The sequence below is a fragment of the Crocodylus siamensis genome, chromosome 1 (genome assembly GCF_052110815.1).
Source record: "Crocodylus siamensis isolate JL-2025a chromosome 1, ASM5211081v1, whole genome shotgun sequence".
Taxonomy (NCBI): Eukaryota; Metazoa; Chordata; order Crocodylia; family Crocodylidae; genus Crocodylus; species Crocodylus siamensis.
Genome location: NC_143395.1, coordinates 341963183 through 341990793, shown reverse-complemented (window position 1 = coordinate 341990793; position 27611 = coordinate 341963183). Strand labels below are relative to the sequence as shown.

Sequence of the window (27611 nt, the reverse complement as noted above, 5' to 3'; positions counted from 1 at the left end):
AGGAGGAGTTGTATTTGCTGTCTGGGCTTGCATATGAAGGCAAGTGGAGAAAGCAAATTAGCAGGTAAGAAATTACCCTTCTTCAAACTCATTTCTTCCCCCCCCTTCTCAGTAAGAGGCAGAAAGATAAGTGGAAGCACATGGCTTATAGCTGCCTTTTTATAGCAGACTTCCCAGGTGGCCAGTTCAAATGCTAACTAATAGTTCTAATGCTAACTAATCTGGCAAAAAGATTTCAATGGGTGGATGTGAGGATAACATCTGCCTTTCAAATCTTTTGCTTGCCAACACAGGCATGTGAGGTTTTTTGTTGTTCCAGGAACCCCTGAAGCATAGCAAAGGTAAAGGTCCTATGAATTGGAACCACCTGCTTGAACTAATGTTTTGGCAAGCTCCTGTTTTCTTGGAGCTGGTTCAGAATATTCTGGCCTTTGTGGAATGGGGAGAATCCACAGAAATTACCTGCCGCCCCTTACATATTTTCAGCCCTATTGTTATCAGACAGGAAGCATAAAGTGAACAAGCATAATCAGTGTGAAGTATACAGTATTTGTGTATGACCACCACCCTTCACTATTGTATTCTTGTCTAGCACAATAAAACCAGGGCTCAGGACAACATGCTGCTGACAACATGCATTTAAAACTGGTGCTGTGAATAAGACAGTAGCATCGTGTTTTCTCTCTCTCAAACTTGTTACGGCACAGTACTGTGGGTCTCCTGATTATTTCTTTTTGGAGAAAGTGGCCTACCTAATGTTAATAGCCTTTCTATCAATCCACAGCATACAGACCTCAAACTAGGGTTGCCAACCCTTCAGGACTGCCCTGGAGTCTCCAAGAATTAGATATAAATCTCCAGGAGACTGCTGAGAGTCACCCGGGAGATAAAGGATAGGGCATTCATTAAAATAAATATTAAATATTGAATCCAATTTATACAGTAGTCTAGTGGGTTTTTAAAATGTAAGAGTAATGTGCATTTGCCTTCCTGATGTGAAGTCTATGCACCGTAATCCATAACTGATATACGTAGGCATGCGGTCACGTTCATGTTGTGTGTTGTGGGCACACCGGCACTCTGGAAACTTCCTGGAATAGATTCAAACAGAGTTGGCAACCCTACCTACAATCCAGTGTTTGTCCACAGCGCAGATGTCAACAGGATGCCCCAAGCCTTCTTTAAATAACACCACTTTTTTTAATGGTTTCCTAAAAATAAGATTATCAGGTGTCACAGCCCTTGTAATGCTTCCCCTGTTAGAGACAGAGTCCTATGTTTGGGTCCCAGTGAGAGCTGGGTGAAATTATTTTGGTGGATCATTTGCATTTTCAGGATGGCCAGCATTACTTGTGAGTTTAAGTCAAATCTGGCAAACAATTTTGGACAAAAGCATAAATAAAAAAAATGTTGGGAATGTGGAATCACTTCATTTTGCTATTTCATAAATGAAATGTTGCAGTGGTGGGGGCTAGATTCCCAAGTGGACAGAGGTTTTATAAAAAAGAAACATGCCACCTAGGGAGGAAGTACCACTTCAATATTAGTCCAGTAGTTAGAGCTTTTTTTTTTTCAGTCACCAGTGAAACAAAGAAACTCAGTTCTTTATCCTTCCCTAGGCCTAGTACTGTAGACCTGTGTGCCTCTAGAGGTTTCTAAGTCTGACAGAACTCCAGCACGGTTTCTTTAGCCTCTTTGGGACTCTTCCGAGGCACAGCCTGTGCCTGTTGTCACTTCATGGAGGCAAGGCACACGAGTCACACTAGGGTATGGTTTTAGAGGTGCTGAGCACTGACAATTCCTGTTGTCTTGAAATGGAACGCTGGTTACTCAGCACCTGTCAAACTGTTCGCAGCCTGTCCTAAAGATTAATGTGAAGGAGATCATCACAACACAGATCATCTTCAGCCATTTACTGTCTGCCTAGCTACTTATTTATTCATATTTTGCTCATCACTGTAGGATTTGACTGCCAAGGAATGGTATTGGAGCCATCATGAATTAGCTAAAAGAATGAATTGGCATCATCAGTCCACAGGTCGCATTGCTGACTTTCCTAACCCAAACACTAGCGCCTCTTTCATTATGTGTGGCATATGATTCTCATATAGCTGTCTCCAGGTAGTAATGTGTATAATAATGGTGCTGAAATCTATGTTGCTGTCATTTTATAGTTCATAATAGCTCTCTTATAATACAATGAAAGAAACCATTAACATGTGCTTATTTCCCTTTCTGAGTAAAGTATTCTTTCTGAAAGACACAAACCATTTTATATGTGCATTCCCTGGCATCAGCACTTCAACTTCACAGCCTGCTCACCAATCACACTGCTAGTTGTTGCTGGACATGCTGTTAGTTTCTGTCCTGAAAATAAGTCATTTGAAGTTGGGCTGAAATGTTGTCAGGGCAAGATGAAGGAGTTCCATGAGATACTGGCCTGTATCTCTGCCTTGAAAGTCATCCAGTAGTCCTTGCAATTTCTTGCTGTATTCTTCAAGTTTCTCCTCTTCTGTTTCTATTTCAGGGAATGCTTTTTCCATGTTCTGGAGCTGAGAAAAGTGGCTAAAGTCTCTTGACTTTAGGTCTTTCTGCAGAAGCTCCAGCTTGTGTTGAAAATAGAGCAATGTCAGAAGAAGATCAGAAATGAGTCTAGCTCAATGATACTCAGCCATGGTGCCACAGGACTAAAGGGTGCCTTGAGATCCTTTCAAGCATGCTGCAGGTTGCTACACTACATTAGCAGATATGATTCACAGATAAACCTGGAGATTTCAAATAAAAATTCATAGTTGTGGTCTTTCTAGTTCTTTGCAAAAGAAAAATTTCTCTATTATGTTTCTGTAGGCTAAAAAGATGAAAACTAGGAGCTGGAACTTTTGAACGGGTGCCTTGAGTCTGTTCAGGGGTGCCTAAAGTCTAAAAAGGTTCAGAACTGCTGGTTTGGCTATTCCCTGGAGTGCCAGGTTCAGAGACTGAAGATGCTAAGTAACAGCACTGGGATATTTCAGATGTGTCAACTACTATGGATCTTTCAGTTGTGGATAGGAAATGTCTTTCTCTTCAAGAAATCTTTTGTGGGCTATTGCCATTCCATAAACTATTCTATAGTTGAGAAGCTGCTGATGGACAGCCATCTATCTCATCACATAGAAAAAGATTTTATCTGCCTTACCTTCATAGTTTCAGAGTTAGCAGGGTCGGAAGGAACCTGAACAGATCATCAAGTCCAACCCCCTGCCATGGCAGGAAAGAGTGATGAGGTCAAATGACCCCAGCAAGGTGATTATCTAGCCTTGTCCCCAGGGTAGGAGCCAGCACCACTTCCAGATCCTAGCCACCCTGACTGTGAAGTAGCGCCTCCTGGTGTCTAATCTGAATTTACCCCTGTCAGCTTGTGACTGTTATTCCTGGTCACTCCTGGCAGTGCTCGGGGGGAACAGGGACTTCCCCAGTGCCTGCTGGTCCCCTCTGACTAGTTTGCAACAGACCACTAGATCCCCCCTCAGCCCTCTCTTGTGGAGGCTGAACAGGTTCAGGTCCCATAGCCTCTCCTCATAGGGCCTGCCCTGCTGCCCCCTGATCATGCGAGTGGCCCTCCTCTGGACCCTCTCCATGTTGTCCACATCCCTCTTGAAGTGCGGCACCCAGAACTGGACGCAGTACTCCAGCTGCGGCCTGACCAGTGCCGCATAGAGGGGGAGGATCACCTCCTTGGACCTGCTCGAGATGCATCTGTGGATGCATGACAAGGTGTGGTTGGCCTTCCTGACTGCATCCCCACACTGCCGGCCCATATTCATCTTGGAGTCAATGATGACTCCAAGATCCTTTTCTGCCTCTGCACTGATGAGAAGGTAGTTCCCCAGCCTGTAGGCATACTCTTTATTAAAAATTTTGAGCTGATGGTTCATCCGTCTTCATGACATTTTCATAATTGAAATATTTTTCCTGTGAGTTGTTCACAATAGATGATGCAATAAAAAAATCTAGGAATTTGGGATCATTTTTCAAGAGTTCCACCCTTTTCCATACCACTGCAGGAGCTCCATCTGTTGCAATACTGATACGCTTATCCAGAGACACACAAGTATTTTCCAACAGACTTGCCAGTGCATTCCCAATGTCAACATAAGTTGTTTCTTAATAAAACACCAGGTCTAACATTTCTTCTTTGACATTTTCTTTGGTGCAATTACAGTGAACAAATATAGTTAGCCGTTCCTTGTGTTGGATATCTATTGACTCATCTAATGCTAAGATGAACCCCAAGCAGGTCTTTAATTTGTTTTGCTCCTCAGCTACAAGATCAGCACTGACCTGCTGAGCACTGACCTGTGAGGTATGGCTCTGTTGTGTAAATGTTGTGAAGATGTCATCTGGCTGATTAGCTGAAGTTTATTATTATCTGGATTCATAATTGCTACCACAAATGTTTCCTCAAGTTCCATCTGGAAAGATATATGGATCAAAAGCTTCTGTGTGTAGTTTCAAAGTTGTGCTTCTGTTTGCCCCCCTTATAGTCTGCAAGCAACAAATTGCATATGAAACACAGAGGTTTACTGCTTTTTCCCCCATAAATTCCAAATTGTCCTCCTGTTCTGCTTTAAACCTGTGGTTTTCACTCCCATATTTCTTACTAATGAAGGTTTGCTCACTATTGTCTCACAGGGGACTGCATGCTTAGGGGCAACCAACACGGGTTCATCAGTGGCAGGTCCTGTCAGACCAACCTGGTGGCCTTTTACGATCAGATCACCAGATCATTAGATGCAGGGGTAGCAGTGCATATAGTCTTCCTGGACTTCCGGAAGGCTTTTGACACTGTCTCTCACCCCGTTCTCATTAAGAAACTGGGGGGCTGTGGCGTAGACACCCACGCAGTCAAATGGGTCACCAACTGGCTGGAGGGCCGCACCCAGAGGGTGGTAGTGGATGGGTCCTTCTCAACCTGGAGGGACGTGGGCAGTGGGGTTCCGCAGGGCTCGGTCCTCAGGCCCGCACTGTTCAACATCTTCATCAGTGACTTGGACGAGGGGGTAAAAAGCACCCTGTTCAAATTTGCTGATGACACTAAGATGTGGGGGGATGTGGGCATGCTGGAAGGATGCAACAGGCTACAATCAGACCTAGACAGGTTACAAGGGAGGGTGGACAAGAATAGGATGGGTTTCAACACAGACAAGTGCAAGGTGATGCAACTCGGGAGGAACAACCAGCACCATACCTACAGGTTAGGGAACTCCCCTCTTGTCAGCACGGAGGCGGAAAGGGATCTGGGGGTCATCATAGACTCCAAGATGAACATGGGCCAGCAGTGAGGAGAGGCAGTAAGGAAGGCCAGCCGCACCTTGGCATGCATCCACATATGCATCTCGAGCAGGTCCAAGGAGGTGATCCTCCCCCTCTATGCGGCACTGGTCAGGCCGCAGCTGGAGTATTGCGTCCAGTTCTGGGCGCCGCACTTCAAGAGGGATGTGGACAGCATGGAGAGGGTCCAGAGGAGGGCCACTCGTATGATCAGGGGACAACAGGGCAGGCCCTACGAGGAGAGGCTATGGGACCCGAACCTGTTCAGCCTCCAAAAGAGAAGGTATGAGGGGGATCTTGTGGCCTGTTATAAACTAGTCAGGGGGGATCAGCAGGCATTGGGGGAGTCCCTGTTCCCCCGAGCACCGCCAGGAGTGACCAGGAATAACGGTCACAAACTGGCAGAGGGTAGGTTTAGGTTAGATATCAGGAGGCGCTACTTCACAGTCAGGGCGGCTAGGACCTGGAACCAACTTCCAAGAGAAGTGGTGCAGGCTCCTACCCTGGGGGTATTTAAGAGGTGGTTAGATGAACATCTTGCTGGGGTCATTTGACCCCAGTACTCTTTCCTGCCATGGCAGGGGCTCAGATTTGATGATCTGCTCAGGTCCCTTCCGACCCTAGAAACTATGAAACTATGAAAATAAAGGACATTAATTATACTTAAAATGACTGCACAGAACATTGGTAAACTAATTCCAGGTACGTGCCTATCAGGGGAAGTGCTTTTATTAAATGTGTGTTACTTACCAACAGCACCACAAAATAATCTCTTGACCCAGAAGAGGCAGTGGCTGTGCCTCCCCAGAGTACTGAGCTCTAATAGGTGGCACTTCAGATGGATGTGAAGCTGAGATGGGAATAAAAGGGCCACACTGGAATAAGGAAGGAACTCGACACATGGAGGAGACAGCAGAAGATTGGTGAGGCCAAGGAAGGAGGGAATGGGGCACAGCAGCTGGGGCGGGGGGCAGACAGAAAGGAGAGGCCTAGCTGGCAAAAGGTCTAATTTATGCAAAATGGGATCATGGTCCCAGTGCAATGGGACATGATGGATGGTGACAGAGCTGTTGCATGCAGCATAGGTTGCTGTCCTTGCATGACAGGATATACATTCGATGACTCTGTTATAGTGGGAAGATACATACAGTGCTTTCTCTTGAAGCCGTATTTAAAATGCCTAGGAGTAGCATGAAGCTCATGAGTCACCATTCAAGTACCCTTTGTTGCCCCTAGGATTCCTTTTACCAGAACCCAAGGATTGGCATGGCTCATCACTGTTGTAACCTCTCATCCCAAATTGTCCAGTCCTCTGGTTTTGTGCCAATCATTCCTTATATGGTACACCAATCCTCTGGCACTGTGCCAGCCACATTCCTTATAGGGAAACTGCTGTCCCTTGCTTGCCCAGTGCCCAGTCACAGCACTCATATCTCCCAGTGCCACAGAAGGTGCTCAGTTCAATTTTGTGGCTTAGTTTTGGAAAGGCTTGGACTATAGCTACAAGCCTTAGCATAACTCAGTTTGCCCGCTACCCCCTTGCCATAGACGAGTACAAAAGATTTTTAAAAAATTGGAAGGGGACTATGACACGATAGATGGGGCCATTCACGATAGATGTATGGGGTCTAGGAGAAGTAGGCAGTTCATGTTTTGAAGTCCACAGTGATACCACAGAGAATGAAGTGAGAAAAGCAGTCATCGGTGGCCCAAAGAAGGTGGCTAAAATATGGGAGAGAAAGATCCTTGTATACATCAAAAATAATTGTTTAAGTTAGAAATCAGTAGCCTATGGCCCATGGGCTGTATTTGGCTTGTGGAGATGTGGGGATTTGGCAATATTTGACAGTGGATATTTCAGCAGCAGTCACTTTCCCCTGCGGCCAGCTGTAGTCATTCTCCCGGTAAAAAGCAGTAGCAGCATCTGGGTTGTAGCACCTGCCTACCTGCCGCTAGCCCAAACTGGGTCACTCTAGCCCACAGCCCTAAAAGGTTGCCAACCTCTGCTTTAAATAACTCAAGACTTTGGGAGAGAAGGCTATTTCCTTAAACAAACAAAAACAATGTTAGAATTGCAGTGATTGAGTCTTGAATTCAAGGAGGGATTTTACAAAGAAGCATGTGCACAGGGGACAGCTAAATCACAATATAAAATTCTCAAACAGTCATTTTATATGGTAGAGTCTGTTTTCCTTTTTCAGACTTCGGAAACATTCTTGTTAAAATGCAGGTTGTTTCTCATCAATTAAGTGTTGAAACTATATTGACACTTCAGACAGTAAGAGAAAACAAGAAGAAAAATTAATAAAAATACTGCTCACTTGATAATTGAAGCTGCTTTGTCTGAAATATAAAGCAGATACTTCGTCATCTATCTTAGCCACACAGTATTTGTTTAATATCCACGGACATTTACAGATAATATTTTGACACCCATACTCCTGAAAGTAATAGAAATATATGAGCATAACAAAAATTAAACATAAAATTGAATGTAAGCATTCTAATGTGCTAACAAAAGGCATTTGCTATTTCATGTTATGAGAAAGATACTTGGAAATTTCCATGAAAATCAGACTTAATTTACTGCTTGTTTTGTTTCAAGTAAAAGACGTCTGATGAAGAAGAAAAATAAGCATGTTTGTATATTACAGTTATAAATTTTTCTATATCTTTCTTCAGCACTCACAAATTTTGATTTTATGAGGGACTCTTTAAAAACAAAGGAAGAATAATGCTTCAGTGCTTGGTGGTATTATTAGAGAAAGACACTTTATTTTCCAATCAAGGTTAATTTTTATAATTGTGGTTGAATTTAAAAATCACATGTATTGGCTTATTTACTTTAGAAAGCTCCTTTGGTGTAATAAAGGTGAGGCTGGAGCTAAACCAATATACCTGCCCAGATTATCTCCGTTCACACTTGTGTGGTTACATTGCTATAAACTACCTTGCCTCCATGCCATGCATTCACACTGCCCTGAGTTGTGCTGATTGTTGTATACTGTCATATGGATGGGTAATCCAAGGTTCCTGGCACCGCTCCCAGACCTGCTGGATTCTAGGCAATTTTTACACTAGATTATTGGATAAATTTAAAAGGCTAGGGGAATTGTGAGAAGAGAAGTCAGTCTCCTATAATTCCCCTTGCTACATCTTAGAGCTCATTTGGGTTCCAGTGCCATTTCCAACCTGTGCCCAGAATTTGCATATGCCCGTACACAGAAGCCCCAGTATACACTCTCAGGTCAAGCTTTGTGTACATACAATAGTCATACTTTGGACCTAATGAAAATGCCACTGATGTTAATGGAAGCCTTTCAGATCATTAAAAAGTTCATTTGTTTCTAGGTACTTCAAAGGGATCCTTTGTAATTAAAATGGAGAATTCCCCTAGAGTCAGCAATTTCCCTACAACTGGAATTAATTTTTAAGGATACCCCCTGCATAGACCTCCTGCATACAGGAATGTCTGTTTACACTGGCTTCATACAAAATGTGCCCATATGTTGAAAGCTTTGGACTGATAATGATATTACTTAGTTGTATTGTTGTTATTACTTACTATTTAATTGAACAAGTAGCAGCTAAAAGCCCCACCTTTTTTTCCAAATCTGCATTTAAATTACAGTCATATTTTCTTATTTTGTCATATGGTTATAATGTCAATTTTGTTCTGTATTTATATTTTTAACAATACCTAGATCTCATGTTTCTGAAGTACAGCTTCAAAACACCATAAGGGAAAGGCACACAGGATACTGTGTCCTCCAGCAAAATGAATCAGCTTTGAAAAAAATTGCACTCTTAAATTCTTTATTTTATACCTGCTGCTAGAGAATGGGGATCCCAGAATAGAGAGCCGACTTTGCTAACCCAGCACAAGGAGTAATCAAATATCTCATGGTAGTGGGTGTACGGGGAATCAAATTGGTTTCAATAAGCTTATCTCAGCTGGAAATTCTTCTTTGCATTTCTTACATGTTTCTTTTTGATATCAGTGCAATGAAACAACATATCCAACTACTAGAAATCACACAGAACTTGGTAACAGGCCTCTGGTAGAAGAACATCAACAGGCACAATCCATCTACAATTAGAGATTTTGAATTGTAAAACCTAGACAGACAATTTCAGCACGGGTAAGGAGAAATGGGTAAGGAAGGATCAATTGCCTAGTCACTGTATATCATACTTCTTTTGATTTGGTTTCTAGTTCTATCATTCTAGTTCTCTCTAGTTCTATAATTACTTTCTGCTTCTGGTTTAAGGATGATCTAAGTTATATAAGGTCTGTTTGATTGGGAAGATTTGGACAATCTTCCAGTGACTGATAGGTAATCTATGTGAAATGACAGGAAACATTTTTTCCCCAGGTTCATCAGCAAACCAGGTTCTTGCTTCATCGGTTTCCTTCTTATTGTACCTGTCATTCACAATTGATTCAGAATGACTAATCATAGCAACTAGATGGTTTCCCAGTGCCTTCACTGCAGCTAGGTGATTAAACATCCACCACCCCAATATAAAAGTTTTACCTGTTACCCGGATTCATTGTGGAATTTACTTTCCTAGATGAAAAAGACATTTTAACACATCTGCAGTTCCTTTAGCTTTCTTTATTGCAGTGCCCCTCACTGTAACAGATCACCACTGCAACGCACATTAACCAGGCAAGAAAGCTGTTTTAAGAGTTCTTCTACAGAACCTAGCAATCTTAAAATCTCTTTGCTAATCGCTATATGGATAATATTTTACTTCTTATGCAAGGCCTCCATAGACTCTGATAAGAGCTTCAGATGCCTGGAACTATAAGCAGGACAAGTCTCTCACGTGTATATTTGGTACTCATACTTTCAGCAATCCTGTGATCATCTTTTTCCTGATAACAGTGGTCACTCCAACTAAAAATATAAAGGGAGTAATCTGTTAACCAATCCATGATATTATTTTATAGCATGTTCATCAGAACAGGTTTTGGTCACTAATGGCATGATTTCCAAGCTAACAGCTTTGTCCGTATCACATTTGCATTATTTATGTCAAACTGTTTCAATCAGTTACCCATTTTGTCATGTCCCCTCTAATTACAGTGTTGAAGCAAACTTAATGCTATGTGACTTTTTGCAGAGAAAGAGAAAAGCCATGTTGAACAGCTTCTTCCTGCAAGACACAGTAAAATTAACTGTGCAGCATAAAGGTGTGCACCGCTACAGGCAAAACAGGGAGGAAGGAACCTCCATGCTGGATGCAGCCAGGGTGTCTTTGCTGTTCATCAGTCCACATTAAGCTTTCAAATGCTGCAGCAGCCTGCATCTCTGGGTACTTGTATATCAAGGAGAACATCATAGTTTACACTGTATTGAAATCCAGCGAATCACATTGTGTAATCCAATGCCTATTTTGGTATGTTCTTCAAACCTGAATCAAATGAGCACTACTTTCAACTCAGTTGCAAAAAGCATCTAATTGTGAGCTCTACCTTAACTTTTTCTCTGCACTATTCCTTCTCTTATGATTCATTCAAACCATGAACCATAAAACACTGAGTCAGCTTCTTAACTGATGTTGGCTTCATTGTCTGAAGGTGAGTTTCAGTAATCTATATCAACAAGTGGTATGTATGGAGTGAATATTACATTTATGCGATAAAGGTGCTAGCTGTGTTGGTCTAAGAATACAAGCAGTCAGTGTGAAATATGAATTTTTATTTCTACCTGAGAGAAATTTTACAACCTTTGCATTCTCCTATGCCTGAGGAAGGGTGCATGTGCCCAAAAGCTTGCAAATATAGAAAAATATTTTTTGCAGCTGTCTAGTTGGTCTAAAAGATATCGCCTCTAGCACACTGACTGCTTGTATTACATTTATGAAAATGTCATATTTAAGGTTATAAAAAGATAAGGAATTGCTCTGAATTGACCAGCCTCACTCTTGCCACATACAACCAGCCTATACCCAAATCCTACCATTTCTTCCTCATCCTTAGTAACCATCCTTGTTGTTTCATTCTAGACTGAAATCTCATACATTCATAGGTTACAGGGCAAAGGGATTATTGGAATCAGGTAGTCTGAATTCCTGTATATGACAGGCCATGGTTCTTTCCTAAGTTAATTTTCATTTGGACTAGAGCATATCTTTTAAGGGACAAAAATCCAAACTCGATTTTAAAATGTTAGCGAAAATTGAAACTTTAAAGAAAAAACCATCTACAACTTTCTTAAATTGTTCCCGGGCATAATTAAACTGTTATTCATAAAATGTGTCCTGGGTATCTAATTTCATGTCTGAGTTTCTCCATTCTCAATTTCCAGTGCTTGGATCTGGTTTTACCTTTGTCTGCTGGACTGAAGAACCCTCTGTTCTCATATTTCTATGTGAGAAATGTATTGATTGTGATCACCACTGAAATGTCCCTTTGCAAAACAAGCAGCTTGAGTTTCTTGACTCATTCACTATAATGCATATTTTGCATAATGCACTATAATGCAATCTTAATCATTCTTGGGACTTTTCTCTGAACTCTCTCCAATTTTTCAACATCCTTGTTGAACTGGGGAAGCCAGAACTGGATTGTTCCAAAAGTGATCCCACCAATGTCAAAAAAAGAGGGCAAAACTTCTGGTTTCCTACCTAATATTTCCCTTTTGATAGATTCCAACATTGCCCTTTTGGCTATAGCACCTTACTGGGAACTCACATTCAGCTGATTATCCACCATGTCACCACCTCTTCTTCAGGGTCCCTGCAAATCTCTTCTACATTCTATGTTGTTAAATGTGTGATTTTTCATTTCTTCATAGTTCACAGATTGCTCCATATAAGTGCCTGTCTTCATTACTTGCCACTCTTCCACTTTTGTCCCCTCTTCTAACTTTATCAGTGATGATTTTATGCATTGTCTCAGATCATTAATAACATTGTTAAATAGCAAAGGGGTGTAATCCAGTCCCTGTAGTACATCAGTAAAAAACACACCAGCTTGATGAAGATTCCCCTTTTCATAATTAGTATTTAATCCATTAAATATGTGTCCTAATCATTTTTACCATTGTAATTCCTTATAGCCAGATTCAAACTTGCAGAAATCAGCTACCTGTTTCCCAAAGAGTAATTCAAATGAACCAAGTGCTAACAGCCACAGAAAACATTTTGTGCCTAAAACTGTTAGGTGCCTCCATCTTGGACACTTACATTTGGGCTCGGCAGTGATCCAGTTGGAGTGACTAGGCATCTAGTTGCCACACAGGCTCCTTGGGGACTTGGATTGGTCCTGGGAGATGCCCAGACTTGCAAATCCCCAAAGAGACCTGACTCATTAAGTATGCTCAGACTAGCTTAACTCATCTTGATAGTCTTGCAATTAGCTAAAAATGCTGGTTTCCACTTTTTATATAATAGCTTAGTGGCTAGAGCACTCATGCAAGATGATCTTGGTTTTGTTGTCACAATTCAGTTCTCAATGGAGTTGCATATCAATGTGGAACAACACCTACTCTGTAATTTCTCTTTGATAAAATAAAATGATTGGGTTCTCTGAACCTGGAGGCGTTCAAACCTACATCTTTCATTTCCCAGGAGAGCTCCTTTGCCATCAGTCTACAGAGTAGGCTGAAGAGGGAACATTCATGGCCCCTCTCCCCAAGAATGCAGGAGACATAGAGCCAGAGCAGCAAATGAGAACGATACAAATGTCTCTAGCTATGTAATACTTGTTTGACAAGGGGAAATCCTGGATTTTGGTCCTTTTAGGGTTATTTGATTTTTAACCAATGCTTGTCTTCTATAACAAGCATAAAGAGATCTGGCACCAAGGACCAGAATACCCGTATTCCCAGATACTGCCCTGTGCGTGGGATTGGGTGTCTGAGCTTTCTGAATTACTCTTTAAGGTGCTAGCCTCTCCCCAGACACTGTGTAGAGTGCTTAGGTCAAATTGGGTACCTTGAAAATGTGATCCATGTCACCCCATTAACTATACAGAGATACCAGGTGCCTTATTCTGGTTACTTAGACTGTTCTTTGGAGGTCCTGCCAGGGAGGGCTGCTCTCAAGCATACAGAAGCTACCTGCTTCTGAATGTGCTTTCCTAAGACACAGTGTTTATGCTGTCCCAGGGGTTTCTTGTCCAGCCGCTTTTGACTTCTCTAACTCAGGCATGCTGAGAATGGCCATAAGGGGTCTCTCAGGGAGGCTTCAATGCTACATTTCCAGATTCTGCAAGTGCAAGGTGATATGAGGGGCATGTTTGAGAGTGGTTCTTCCTGGAAGTCCTAGGGACATGGTGCACATATATACAAAGTCCATCTGCTTATTTAATAAATTCTTAGGTGTTTAATTTAGGTAAACTGAATTATTCTTTTGGGTCAAGATACCAAGCTTTAGGCCAGGGTTGGGCAAAATAAGGCCCAAGGGGTGGATCCGACCTGAGGAATGATTTTTGCTTGGCCAGCAGTGGGTCCCTCCATTTCCTGGCAGGCCCAGCAGTGACTCTGTCCAGCTGCTGCTGTCACTGGACCCAGCTCCACTGCCCAGGCACCCCCAGTTCATCTGCCCCACACCCATTACCAGGGACATGACCCATGTGGGCAGGGCACTCAGCTGGGCATCTGGGATAGGACGATGGGCTGGTGGGGAGCAGTGTTTTGAAACATGATGGGTGGGCAGGACCAGGGAGAGCCTGAGATCTTGTGCAATGACAGAATGGGACAGGGGCTAGGGTCAGGGCAGAGCTGTGATGCTCTTGGTGTATGTCCCTGCACAACAACCTGTGCCTATCAGAAGGGCATGTAGGCATCAGATTGTGGCTCGGCCCCAGCCCCAGGCCAAGGGCCCACACTGTCACTGCCCTATGGCCCTGTCCCATGGGCCTGGCCTTACCCTCCCCTTCTGCTCCTGAACACTGCTCCCAGCCTGCCGGCAGCCCCATCCCACATAGGGAGTTTTGGTGATTTGTTGCTGGGGGCAGGGGGGAGGTGCTGTCCCGGTCTGTGACACCTCATCAAAACTCCCTATATGGCCCACAGAGCCAGGTAATTGCCTGCCCCTGCTTTAGGAATTCCAATTTCTAAGTGTAGGATCTTAAGGAACCAATTTGAACCTGGCTCTTAAAACGTTAGGTCATTGGTGATGCATAGGGGGTACATGTGGGTGCAGGTGCACCCCCCTGAGCATGGCGCTGCATCCCCTGTGAAAAGGTGCCATCGACACTGTCAGCGGTGCTTGCTGGCAGTCACTACTCACCACTCCCTCCTTCCCTTCACTGCTGACACCGCCGATAGCACCTGCAGGTGGTCTGCGATTCCTGCTGGCTGCTGCTGCTGCCGCCGGCCGTGTCTCTGGGTGGTCGCAGGCCACTGGTCAGCACTTGCCCCCCAGGCCCGCCCGCCTCTGCCAACAGCACTGTGGCTGCCTGTGGGAGCTCCCCACTTGCCATCACCATGCTCCTGCTGCCACCAGCGCCGCCACTGCCTGCGGGAGCTCACCGGGCCCCGCCAGCCTGTGGGGGCATGTGGCGTTCATGTGTCAGGTGGTACCAAATCAAATAGAATACAGAAGTCTAAGTGCATCACACCTATGCAGTCATCTTTCACACCCAAACTTGTGCACCAAAAAAGCTCACTCATCAAGATCTTTTCTGTAAGACCTTGTTGACTAGAATTACTTTTTTTTACCAGCTTTTCATTCTTTGTCAATCAAAAATGCATCAACCATTTCATTATTTCCTCAGACTTTATTACCACTATAATTTTTTAATTTTGATAACTCTGTCCCTCAGAGACCCCCACAAAGACCAGGATTGCCTTGTGCAAAGCCCTAACACAATTGTATAGGAGAGAGACCTCCTGCTTTAATAGTTTCTCATGTAGGAGGAATCATGGAGGTATTTATAAATGGAAAACTTTCAGAGTTCACCCACAAGGCCTCTGTCCTCTCAGAATTATGGGCTAAGTACAGGGTTACATTTACTGTGCAATAGGTGCACAGAAAGTGCTCTACAGCCATAACCAAACAGACAGTCAGGGCACACAGAGTCTTGTAAAAATGGTGGATCCCACCCTAAGATAACCCTGGATGGAGGTTTTATCAGCAGGAATCCTGGTTTTCTCTGATTTAAAAAAACCACACATTTTCATATATATATTTTCACTAATATATATATGTATTAGTGGCATTTCATTTTAATCATGGAAAAATGTGGATTTGGGGTTTTTTTTATATCCGAAAATGTATGATCAGAGAAAACCAGGCGCCCTGTTTATCAGACTTCAGCGCTGTGGAACAGAGTGCCATAACATACACTTCCCATCATGTCCTACAGTAGGTCGCAGTCCATTAGCATCCTATGGAGCATTGTGGCACCCCATTCATTCCCCCCCACCCAGGGCAGTGCTCGAGCCTCTGCCAGAGCTTGTGTCAGCTGCCTGAGCACTGGGCTGGCCCTGCCCCTGAGCTGTCACTGACAAGAGTCAGTGAAGCTGCTGTTTCCAACTGCCCTCCCCCCTCGCTTCACCCATTATGTCTGGTCAGCTATAAGCCACTGTCTGGTATCATCTCTAAGTGTGCAGATTTCATCTACCGCATCTGGGCATTTGGAAAGATGGCAGTTTTCAATTAAGTGCCGTGCTGTTTGCTGGACACTGCATTCACATGGGGCTGTCCAAGATGTTCTTCTTGAAGTGCCTGTATCCAGAACTCAGTCTGTTCAGCTTGACCTGTGCTTCTCTGTCAAGGTCATACCCAGTGGGGGACTGGTTTGGTGTTGGTATAAAATGCTGTAGGAATGGATTTCAGCCAGAATTACTTTAAATGATTATTTAATTTCTATTCACCCCACCCCCTATCTAAATGTAGTGCAACACATAAGACCACAGTACCTGGCCTGCCAGGCTTTCCATGGGACCAGAACCCTGGCAGCAGGGGAACAATTATGCTCTGTCTTCTTATGTCACTTGGTCTAATGCCCTACTATACAGGGAATACACCTGTGTGTGTGTAAGTTGTGCAGCTTGTTATGAGTCTCTGTTAAGTACAGTATTGAGCTTTTTAGTGTGACAACTTTAGTGCATACAGGAGCACAATAATCTGGTAGGGCTTATACTGTTGCAAGTGCAGTGGTTCTGAACACTTTGAAGTTGGCACCCCATGTCTTGCTGGCTAAATGTCTTAAGGCAGCTCCCCATGCAGAGGTTTTGCTGCTGACTTTCTGAACGTTGTGTATATAGGTGAGGGAATGGTTTCACGTGACTCCTTGCTAACTTGGGGTATGCTCATGGGGAAGGCTGTGGTTACCCACTCTGATATTCCATGCTCTTGGGTAGGTGAAAGAGTAACAATACTGATGTATTGATGCTCCCCACTGAATTCGTGCCTTGCAAACACCCCCTTGCCCTCCCCCAAACACTGTGCCACTGGTCTGGAATGAAGCAGAGGGTCCAGGTTTGGGCCACTCTATTGTTGAGGGTTTACCAGTCTGTGTTACGTTGAATGTGGCCATAAATCTGGGTAATTGTCAACAAACTGTCCCATCCCTCAAGATTGCATTGCTTTCCTGAGAGAGACCAGCGTGTTTACCCAGATCCACCTGACAAACCCTAACCCAAACAGACCCTGATATACACTGAAATCTTTTTTTGAGACAATGGGTGAAACTGTGCATTTTGACTGGCAATCCTCTGGGCCCTGTGTGGCAGAGCAGCTATGAATGAGCACTGCTGCAGGTAAGGCACAGTGGGGGAAAAAGGAATTCTCCCTAGCAAAGCCCCCTCCCTTCCTCCTGGATAACTAGAGAAGGCTTACCCCTCGTGACTTGGATGCTTGAGTTTCCCAGACTGCCCAGCTCCCATAGCAGGGAGATGGAAACCAGGCATCCAGGTTTTACCAGCTGGGAGGTGAATCGTGGGCATTCTGTGACATGCTCAGCACCAGGTCATGAGGAGCTATGCAGCTTCCAGGGAAAGGGTCCTCACAGGGGACTCACCAGAGGTCTCTCGATGTCTCCCTTGTTTACAGACTCTGCATTTGGGTGTGGGAGGCCCGGTCATGGACCCCAAGATGCTGGATCCAGGATGATCACCTGACACCTGCAGAGTGTCAGAGACACGTGAGTAGATAGTGCTGGTGACATGAGGCCCAATGGGGACCCTCAATACGGGGAGTTAGAATTGACAGGTTGGCAACTGCTTCCACCCATGGTGCTGCATCACTTGAATTAGCCACCCAGGCTCAGGAATGCACTGTGAAGGTCCAAAAGAGTAAAGTCTACAGCTGGCCCGCCACTCTCTGAAGGTTGCCTCATGTGCCACTATGGAGCCGAGAGAGTCACAGCACCAGGATAAGTAGTTGATGTACAGGGTCAAAGACTGCTTGGGATCCAGCTACTATACCCCTGGGTGGGTTAAGTACTGCCTCCCATGGGGAGATCATTGCCCTCCCAGGCTGGAGATGCTGCCCCCCCGGCATAGAGCTCCACTCCAGGGACTCCTCCCTTGGACAACATGCCAAAGAGCCCCATGTGGGGGAGGGAGCTCTGGATGGTGACTGAGGGGAAATGCTCCACAATACACATTTATTGGGAGATGCTGTAGTGGCAGGGGTGTCCCAGAACAGGAGATATGGTACATGGGAGCAGCTGACCTGTGGTCCAAGGAGCCAGGAAGGTATCTGGTGGGGCTACTTTGGGGAGTAGCAGTGTGGGAGGGGAGGGAGGGGGACCAAGGCTTTCTGAGACACGATGCCAGGGCCAGCAGTGACTCATCCCACCTTCCAGGGCCAGCTCACTACCTCAGGCTGCTGGTAGTTGCTGGTGTAGGTACGGAGCCCCAAAGAGAATGGGGAGGGGGAGAGGCAGCCCACCAGCCCCTTGGACCAGGCCAATACAGGTCCATGTCCTGCTGCAGGGAACCCTGAGCTCCCCTAGCCTTGCATCCTTGGCACCACTGCCCACAACCCACACCATTCCTCTCCCTCCCCAGCTTCCCCCCTCCAGGGGTACACAGGGTTGTGGTGGAATGTGGCACAAAGAAGAGACTTGCCTCATTTTAATCAAATCTTGAAGCTGCCAAACTCTTAGTGTGCTTAATAAACAAAAATTGTGCAATGTTGTCTGCTCTGGAATTTGGAACTATCTTCTCAGTTAACATTGAGAAAGTGGGGAAATACCCTGGCTGCACTAGGCAATTATGCTGCTGAGGGGGAGGAGGGTAGTAGGAGTGGGGGCTTGACTGAACAAGCAAGAAACTTTGGGCAGCAGGGGGAATGCCATGTGTAAAGCTGCTGCCCTTCAGTTTAATGAAATGTTGCAGCTACCAAACTTTTTGTGTGTATAATAAAGAAAAACTGTGGAATGTTGCCCACTTCAGAACTTGGCCCGATGCTAGGGCTGGGGCAGTCAAAGCTCTCCAGCCCTGATCATCCAGGGAGGGCTCCTAGTTCATGCAGGTGAGCAGCTACTCAGCCAGGGCCTTGCAGATCTGAACAGCCTGCCACAGGCAGGGCCGAGGACGCCGATATTAGTGAGTGGGGGGGAAATACAGGTATCCGACTCACACACACACACACACATACACACACACAGGTGACTGGTGCATCCTGAGTCTGGGGAGGCACCAGACCACTGACTGGGGGGCAGGGAAGGGTCTCCCAGTGGCCGATTGCTGAGCCCAGAACCGCTAATGGCAAAAGTGGAAGTTCACTGCCACTGACACGATTTCATGGCTGGCACTTCCAGAGGGTGCATAGCCAATCTCAGGGGGTACACATGCATCTACATGCACCCCTTATGCATCTTCAGTGTACACATGCACACAAACATGGAAGGTACACGGTATGCTGGATGGGCATGCGTGGCATGACTGGCTGATGGGTTGTGGCTGATGAGCCACTGCCACATCAGGTTTAGGTGGATGGCTGTGATGTCTCCCAGCCAGTCAGAGGTGGCTTGACCTTTCAGCTCTGCTCAGGAGTCTTTAGCAGCATGAGGAGCCCTTGGGCATGCTGGGAGGCATGCAAGAGCCCTAGCTATCTGCTATCCTCAGGCTATGCAGGCAGGCTTCCACCCCCAAAGGGATAAAGTGTGTTCTACTTCCTCCTGGCCTCCTGTGTGTGCTTAAAGTAAAGCTTGAAAGTTAGAGCACTTCCTCCACGGGTTCCTTTAACGCCTGTACTTTCATAGATTTCATAGATTTCATAGACATTAGGGGCTGGAAGGGACCTCATGAGATCATCCAGTCCAGCACTCCCACCATAGACAGGAAGTCAGCTGGGATCAAATGATCCCAGCAAGAAAAATATCCAGACATTTTTTGAAAGAGCCCAAAGTAGGTGCTTGCACCATCTTTGGGGGGAGTCTGTTCCAGACCCTGGACACACGCACCATAAAGAACATTTTCCTTATGTCTAGTCTAAATCGGGCTTCCTGGAGTCTGTGACCATTAGACATTGTTATCCCTTGGGGAGCTCTGGTGATCAGCTGTTCTCCCAAGTCCTGATGTACCCCTCTTATATAATTGTAGGCTGCTACCGAGTCACCCTAAGCCTTCTCTTTCACAGACTGAAGAGTCCCAAATCCCTCAGCCTCTCCTCATACGGCCAGCCCTCCAGGCATTGGATCATATGAGTGGCTCTCCTCTGGACTCTCTCTAGCTTTTCCACGTCCCTCCTGGAGTCAGGGGCACAAAACTGGATGCAGTACTCCACCTGTGGCCTCACCAAGGCTGAGTAAAGTGAGAGGATGATGTCCCTGGTTCGGAAGATGCACGCCAGAGTTTGGTTTGCTTTGCCAGCCACAGCATCGCATTGGTGGCTCATATTCATCTTGTGGTCAACCAGGTTGTGGTGCTAGCAAGTATGTTGCTTGTAAGTATGTTGAGGGTTCTTCCTACCAAGGTGGAACACTTTACACTTCTCAGCATTGAAGGCCATCCGGTTATGGTCAGCTCACCTTGAGAGCGTGACCAGGTTGGCCTGTACTTAGCCTTAGATTCCTCCTAAATGAGGCTCTCACTTTGTATTTGTAAAATTAAATCCAAACTTAAGCAAAAAACTGGCCCCATCTGTCTGAAGTGTATAAAATATCATTCCATATTGACCCTTCTGTTACCAACATATATTATGAGCATGTTAACCCATGAGAATAGGTAAACAATACATATTGAATCATTTTTCATATCAGGACATACACATTTGTAATAGCTGGAAATATAACATACTTTTCTTATTTTCTGGTAAAAAAAACTAAAGACCATTTTCTTGAGTCTCTGTCTATTTTTCATCCAGTGCTTTTTTTCAAAAATGAATTTCTTCTACCAGCTGGTTCATAAAGTCACTTTGTGGTTGACACTTTTTCAGTATGTTTACTTTTTGTTCACTTTTCTACTGCACTAGAATCAATATATCCATTCTTTTTCTTAGATCATCTACTCGGTCCTGCTTTACCAGGGATAAAGTTGCTGAGGAATCCACAACAAAAAGATAGCATGGCAGAATGTGACAGCTCATTTCTTTTTCTTTCTTTGATAAACCCTTATCCCTGACACCAGCTCATATTATTAACATCTACATTTGGAATGCAATTGGGTCCCTAAAATTACAAACACCAGGTATCATGCATGCATTTGAAGATTTGTCTGTCATAGATTAAGGATGCTTTACCATAGTTCAGAAAATTCTAATTAATTTTAATGCCAAGTAAGTTTAGGTATTGTTACCTGTCAGCTCCATGTTCTTGGGGAACCCTGACACAGGACGCAGACTGTCTGACTCACAAAGAATCATCCCCTCTCCCTTCCTCTACCTAAACAGAAACTGATTAAGATGCAGTGAGAGACACACCTAAAACCCTCCAGATCAGGGTGACAAAAGTGAAACAGCTGCCCTAGGTCCCATTTGCATCTGAGATGGGAACAGATGACCATTCATTTACATGAGAGATGGAGAACAGAAAGCCTGAAGCAGAGACTGCAGTGAATTCTGGGATCAGCGAAGCAGGGGAGCACTGCATGATGGGGAAGCTGTGCTCCAAATGCTAATCAACCCCCACACCCAGCTCAGCATTTATCAGACCAGTTCTAATCTGGATTTACAAAGGACTCCCCCCCCCCCCATACACACCTCTAAGCAAGAGTAAGTTTACTAGGCATCTCAGGCCGTACATTCCCCGGTCCCACTATGGGAGGCCTATGTAAACTTAATTGGCTACAACTCGGTTGCCGGGTTAGGGAATGCTGAGGGAATAGACCGAGTCCGAGGGGGTATGGGCAACATTTGAACAATGGTACAGGGTTCATCACAGCGTCCAGCCCATTGGAGCCCTGTCCACAAGTGTTGTCATGCTTTTCCCGAGATGACTGGTGGAAGTCCTCTCCACAACAGGTTATGAACACTCCAATAAGTGCCTTAAGTCTGTTAAAAGACTATAGTAAGATCTGGAAAAGTCATGCTAAGCTGAGGCTTGTTCACAGCAAGTAAAAATCCAAAACCCTGGTGCTGCAATTTATTGTTTCTGAAGACACCAGGAGATATCCCATCAAGTATATCTGCTATCCATAGGAATGTCAAGCTGGCTCCCAAGTAGGTGTTTCCTGAGTATCAATCAGTTTCCTGAGATGTTCCCATCAGATAACCCCTTGTCAATAGAAAAGACAATTTGATTTACACTATTGAGAATGCTTGAAAGAAGCTGAACTGGGGGTATAAAAAGCTGTAAAAGAAGCAGCAGTGTGTGCTGACACCACCTGCTTTCTTCTGGAGAGGCTGAAGGAGGCAGATCATCTCCCTTCAAGGATTGTGCTGAGAACTTTGACCTGTCAGCTCTGCAACCTGAGTGCCTTGGACTGGTGAGATCCCAGCTGCCTCTCTCTTTTCTCTTCTCTCTCTCTAAGCATAGATTTCTGAACTTCAACTGTATTAGTTAAGCTTGAGCTAAGTCTCCCCAAATACTTAGTGAAACCAGGGCATACTGTGACTGTTTGTGTTTGTTTTTCCTTTGTATGTCTATTACTACTAGTGTCAATATATATTTCATCTACTTAGCAATAAATAACTTTTATAGTCAAACTGGTGGTAATTGGGTATATTTTGCATTCTTTACTTCTCTTTCCCCACTTGCTCTGCAGCAACACCCCTCTTACCTAAGCTAAAGATCCCTGTGAAGCCCAGAAATACTGTGGGTCTGCTCATCAAGAGGCTAAAAGATTGGGGTGTGCTGAGTTCAAAACACATAAGGGGATCAGCTTGTACAGGCGGATTGACCCAGTTTGGCTCAGATGTGCCCTAATGAACTGAATGCTGGCCCATGAGGGTGTCATCTGGACACCCAGCTGGATTCAGAGGTATTCTGTTTAACTGTGTGCTTGTGTCTGACTGTAGTTTATTGTTGCTCTGATGAACTGATTCTTGGCATATGAGGGTGTCCATGCTGATCAACCCGGCCAGGTCAGGCGTGTCATGTTAATCTGTGTGTGTTTGTGTGTATGACTGATCTGGGGACTGGAGGAACCCAGCCCCACTGAACTGAGTCCTGCAAGATAGCTCCATTGGGGGTGAGGGCTTGCAGGGGGAAAGATACACCTCCGTATAGAAACACAAGTAACACAAGCAGCACATTGGTAGAATTACCAAGACCCTAGCCCTAATAAATGAGCACACCCCAAAATAGTGGACAAATCTGGCAACAGTATTAAGCCTGAAAATATTTGGGCTAAATAGTAACTACTAATTAAAGATATTAAAAAAATCATGGCCTATGTATATCAGTTAGTTGCCCAAAATTAGTGGACAATTTTGACCTTCATTTCTATATGCCTTAGTCCTCTATCTGTAAAATGAAAAGAATAACATATTGCTCACCTAGTTGCTATGAAATGCTTTTATTTATAGTTGTGAAAAAGTTGCTGAAGTGATGAGCTACGCACAGGTGCACAACCTCAGAATTAAATGGGAAATGCATAGATTCATAGATGATTCATAGCTTCATAGATTCATAAATGGGAAATCATGTAATTTAATTTTTACAATTCTAAATCAGAACAAAAATGAAGTCTTTTCAAACAAAAAAATCTAAATATTCCATTGTTAAGTGCCAAAACAGAACATCTCAACCTTAGTAAAAAATTTATATAGTTTTTTTTTAAACCAACATGAAATTTCATCCAAATTGACACATCATTATGGAAAAATTTGGTTTTGAAGACAGGATATTTTTTGACAGAAAAATATTTCAGAGGTAAATTTTCAATCAGCTTTACACAGAAGGAAGTTTATAATTCTTTCTACAGGAAAGGGCTTAAATAATGTGCCATAAATAAGGCATGGAGACAGGCAAAAAACAGTGAGGAATAAAAATATTGAACACTGACTAGCCTGGAGATTGAATAGGAGGGTTCTGAGGGAAAAATAATTAAGAACTGTAGCCTTAATGCATACACAGTACAGGGTTCTGATTACTTCTGACATTTTCTATCTTCTAAGAACTTTACTTTGCAACCTTAATATTTTTTGTATCCTTATTTTTGTGTGTAATCTATTCATGTGTGTGTATGTGTATGGTTCAAAATTAGGTCTCATTTGGCAGCCTTGATGTACATCCAAGAAAGGAATGTCCCCTTACTCTTCTGTGCAGGCTATCCATTATCAGCTGGAAAGACAGAAAAACAGCCACCAGATGTATATGGGGATTGTTCGCTCCATCCCACCCTCCAGAGAGAAGATGACTGTACAACACCTTTTATGGGAATCCACAAGGGAGTCGGTGGCAGCGATCCCTCATGATTGAGGATGATCACTCCCGTGGGTCAAGAAAAGGGTTGTAAATGGGTCTGATGGCTGAGAAGGCTGATCCTAGAGCCACAGACTGTCTGGCAAATACTACAGGTGGTGGTTAAAGGGGGGGTTGGATCATAGATTTCTTGGTCTTGTTTCCTTTCCTTCCATTTCTGTTATTTTTCTGCCTCTAGGGTGAGATGGTTTTCTTCAAAATAAGATGCACCTTCCCTCACAAGGTGTCATCATGTAGACCTGTCTCGGTTAGTTTTTTTTCCAGTTTGGTGGAGTTAATGCCTCACTTATTAATGTTTCCTTTAAGAGTGTCCTTAAAGTGTTTCCTCTGCCTACTGTGTGTCATTTGTCCTTGGTTGAGTTGGGAGTGTAGCAGTTGTTTTGGTAAATGTACAGTAAGTGCACAGTGCCCTGCCTACCAGAAATGATGTTGAATAACCAGTGCTTCCATACTAGTGGTGTAAGCATTGGTTAGGACACTGGCATTTGTGCAAAAATCCTCCCACTTTATGCCAAGGATCTTCCAGAGGTATCACTGGTGATGGTGTTGCAGGATTTTCGGGTGGTCCCTGTAGGTCACCCAAGCTTAATAGCTGTAGAGAAGCGTACTGGATCTCCTCATCATTGTTGGCATTTTGGAGAGATGCCTGCCAAAGTATGCAAAGTGTTGAACATTCTCCAGCTCCTGTCTATAAATAAGGATCTTTGCCAGGGGGTCAATTGACCTGGAGCGGCCTAGTGAAGCACTTTTGTTTTTCCAGTGTTAAGTGTCAGTCCCAGGCCTGGGTATGCTTGAAAGGAGCAGTTAAGAACTGTTTGTACATCCTCCTCCCAATGTGCAACAACAGCACGATCATCGGCATTACTGAAGTTCCCTAATTGAGGCCAAAGTAATTTTGGTTTTGGCATGGAGGCAGGAGAGAAAGGTTCCTGTCCATCCTGTACTCCATGCCAATGTCATGGCAGACAGTCACAGATGAGCATTTTGCTTACCTCCAGAAAGATGGAAAACTAAACTGGTGTGATCACACAGCCCTGCTTGACATCAGTTTGAATGACAAAGGAACTCTGTAGTAGAGCCAAAACATAGGAGGGAGGCAGTCATGTGGTCATGAAGGAGTCTTAGGATGGTGATAAATTTCTCTGGGCAGCCAAACTTTGATAACATCTTTCATAGAGCCTCATAGTTAACAGTGTCAAAGGCTTTGGTCAAATCAGTGAAGGCCATATATAATTCTGGTGTTGTTCTCAACATTTTTCCTGGATCCGCAGGGTTGCAAAAATCATGTCTGAGGTACCTCTCAGTGGTCTGAAGCCACACTGAGATACAGAAAGGTAAGAAGGAGCAGTTGGTTCAGTGGAATTCAAGCAAGGATCTTCCCAGTGTTGGAGAGGAGGGTAATACTTTGATAGTTTTCACTTTCAGACTTATCTCCCTGGTGACAATGGTGACAATAGTGGCATTACTTAAGTCAGCAGGAATTTCCTGAGTGATCCAGTTTTTGAGAAACAGTGTGGAGCTTGCTGGTCATAGTTTCCCCACCAACTTTGAAGACCTCAGCTGGTATGCCATCAGGGGCAGATGTTTTGTTGGTTTTCATCTGTCTTATCACTTGGTGGACTTCTACAGGTTGGTGGACTGGCAAGGTCTTCCCTGACTGGATAGTGTGGGATGGATTCGATGGTTTCATCAGCTTCCATCGATTCTCAGTTCAGGAGCTTTTGGTTGTACTCAGTCCAGTGGTTTTTGATGAACTCATTGTCTTAGATGAGTCAACTGCTGTCTTCAGCTCTAAGCAGGGTAAGTCCACAACAGCTTAGTCCATACACAGACTTGATTGCACTGAAGAAGCTACACGTGACATGATTGTCAACAAATTGTTGGATTTTGTTCACCTTCCCTTTCCAAAATTTGTTATTGATTTCTTGAATCTTCTTCTGGGCTTCAGGTTTAAGCCATCAAAATGTTCCCTACTTCTGGCTAGGTGTATCTAGGCATATATAGGCCAGGTCTATTTAGGGGCATCTGAGGGATCATACTGGATGATCTTGTGCAGCTTTCTGACAAGGATAGCCTGTGAATGCAGGACACTGGACTTGATGGTCTGGGACCCCTCTTCTAATCCTGTGTCCCTTTATGAATGTTCAATGGATGAATCACTTTTAACATATCCAATTTCAAAATCATCACAGCAAATTCCGAGCTGTAAAACAATGACAGGATGTTATGTGACGAGAAAGGATGAACAACATAGATTTGAGTTTTAACTACTATGTGAACATGTAATTTTAAAGCACATACTCCTGCAGGAGATGAAGCTGTGGGTGACTTATAAGAGGCATCATAAAAATGGATGTTAATAAAATGGTTCAATTAAAGCTGTATGGAGCAGCAGTAAACACAAAACAGTGCATTATGAAGAATCCCATATGAGTGTTGTGCAAATAATTCACTAAATGGTGGTCATAGTTTTTCATAAAGTGGTAGTTTGTTTAGTCTTCTATATGTGTTTTTCATACTTAGCTATTTCCAACAGCCCATTACTTCAGTGATTTATAATAGATCTAGGAGAGAAGAGTTTTTTATGCAATTAGAATTAATCTTTTAGCAGCAGAGAGTAGCTCTCAGAATCTATGAGTGTTTATAGATGTGCTCCAGGGTGCAGGTGGGGCACTTTAGCTTGTCAAATGAGCTTTAGTTAAAGCGCCCCTGTTGCCATTTTTCAGCACCGGCACACTGATACATGTGACGCTGGAGTCTGCTGGGGTGCAGTAATTACAACGCTCCATCAGACTCGATTAAATGGGTCTGCTCCAACATGATGTAATTATAGTGCATTGGAGCAGCCTCATTGCACATGTATAGGTATTTTTCCACAGCATTGGCATAACTATGTACATTGGGAAAGTACAGACATTCCTACCTGAAGTCCCATCCTGTGATGCTCATTTGACTTTGAGCACTGGACTTTCATCAGACTTGCAGTGATGCTGAGTTTTCAAGAAAAAGGCTAGTCTGGCCTCTCCAAGGGCCAGTCAAAATAATAGTCAGCTCATGCCTCCTCTTGGTACAAGCAAACTGTTCTCCTTGCCAGACTTCTAGAGTTTACTTTGGCCTGGGTATGCTTGAACCCAGCATATGAACATTTAGAGAGGGTGGCCTGTATTCAGCATAAAATACTGCGGCTGGCTTACGTAGGAAATAATGACACTCACATTCACCCCTACTATACTGTCTTGCACATCTGTAATCTTCACGTGATAGAAAAGACTGGATCAAATAAAAACCCAAAAGAGCACAGAATGCCTCTACAAAAATGGAAAGGGGAAATGAAAACAGACAAGTAAGCCGTCCCACTCAGCCTCAGCAATTTAAAACCTATGTGGTGTTAGCAGCAAAACTGCTACTGAAACACAAGGAAGAAGTGGGATGGTGAGCCTAAGCTGCAACATGGGACTGGGAATAGGAAAGTAAGGGTCATTGAAGCTAAAGCTAGCCCACAGCAAAAAGCAGTTTGCTTTTT

The 27611-nt window shown here is 44.1% G+C and overlaps 1 long non-coding RNA gene across 1 annotated transcript; it reads left to right on the top strand.

Moving 5' to 3' along the window:
- Nucleotides 1-22309, top strand: LOC149874907 (uncharacterized). Its single transcript, XR_016438740.1, has 4 exons — nucleotides 1-64; nucleotides 17326-17416; nucleotides 19864-20169; nucleotides 20725-22309. It is a non-coding gene; the product is annotated as an uncharacterized LOC149874907 (long non-coding RNA).
- The last annotated feature ends 5302 nt before the right edge of the window (nucleotides 22310-27611 follow it).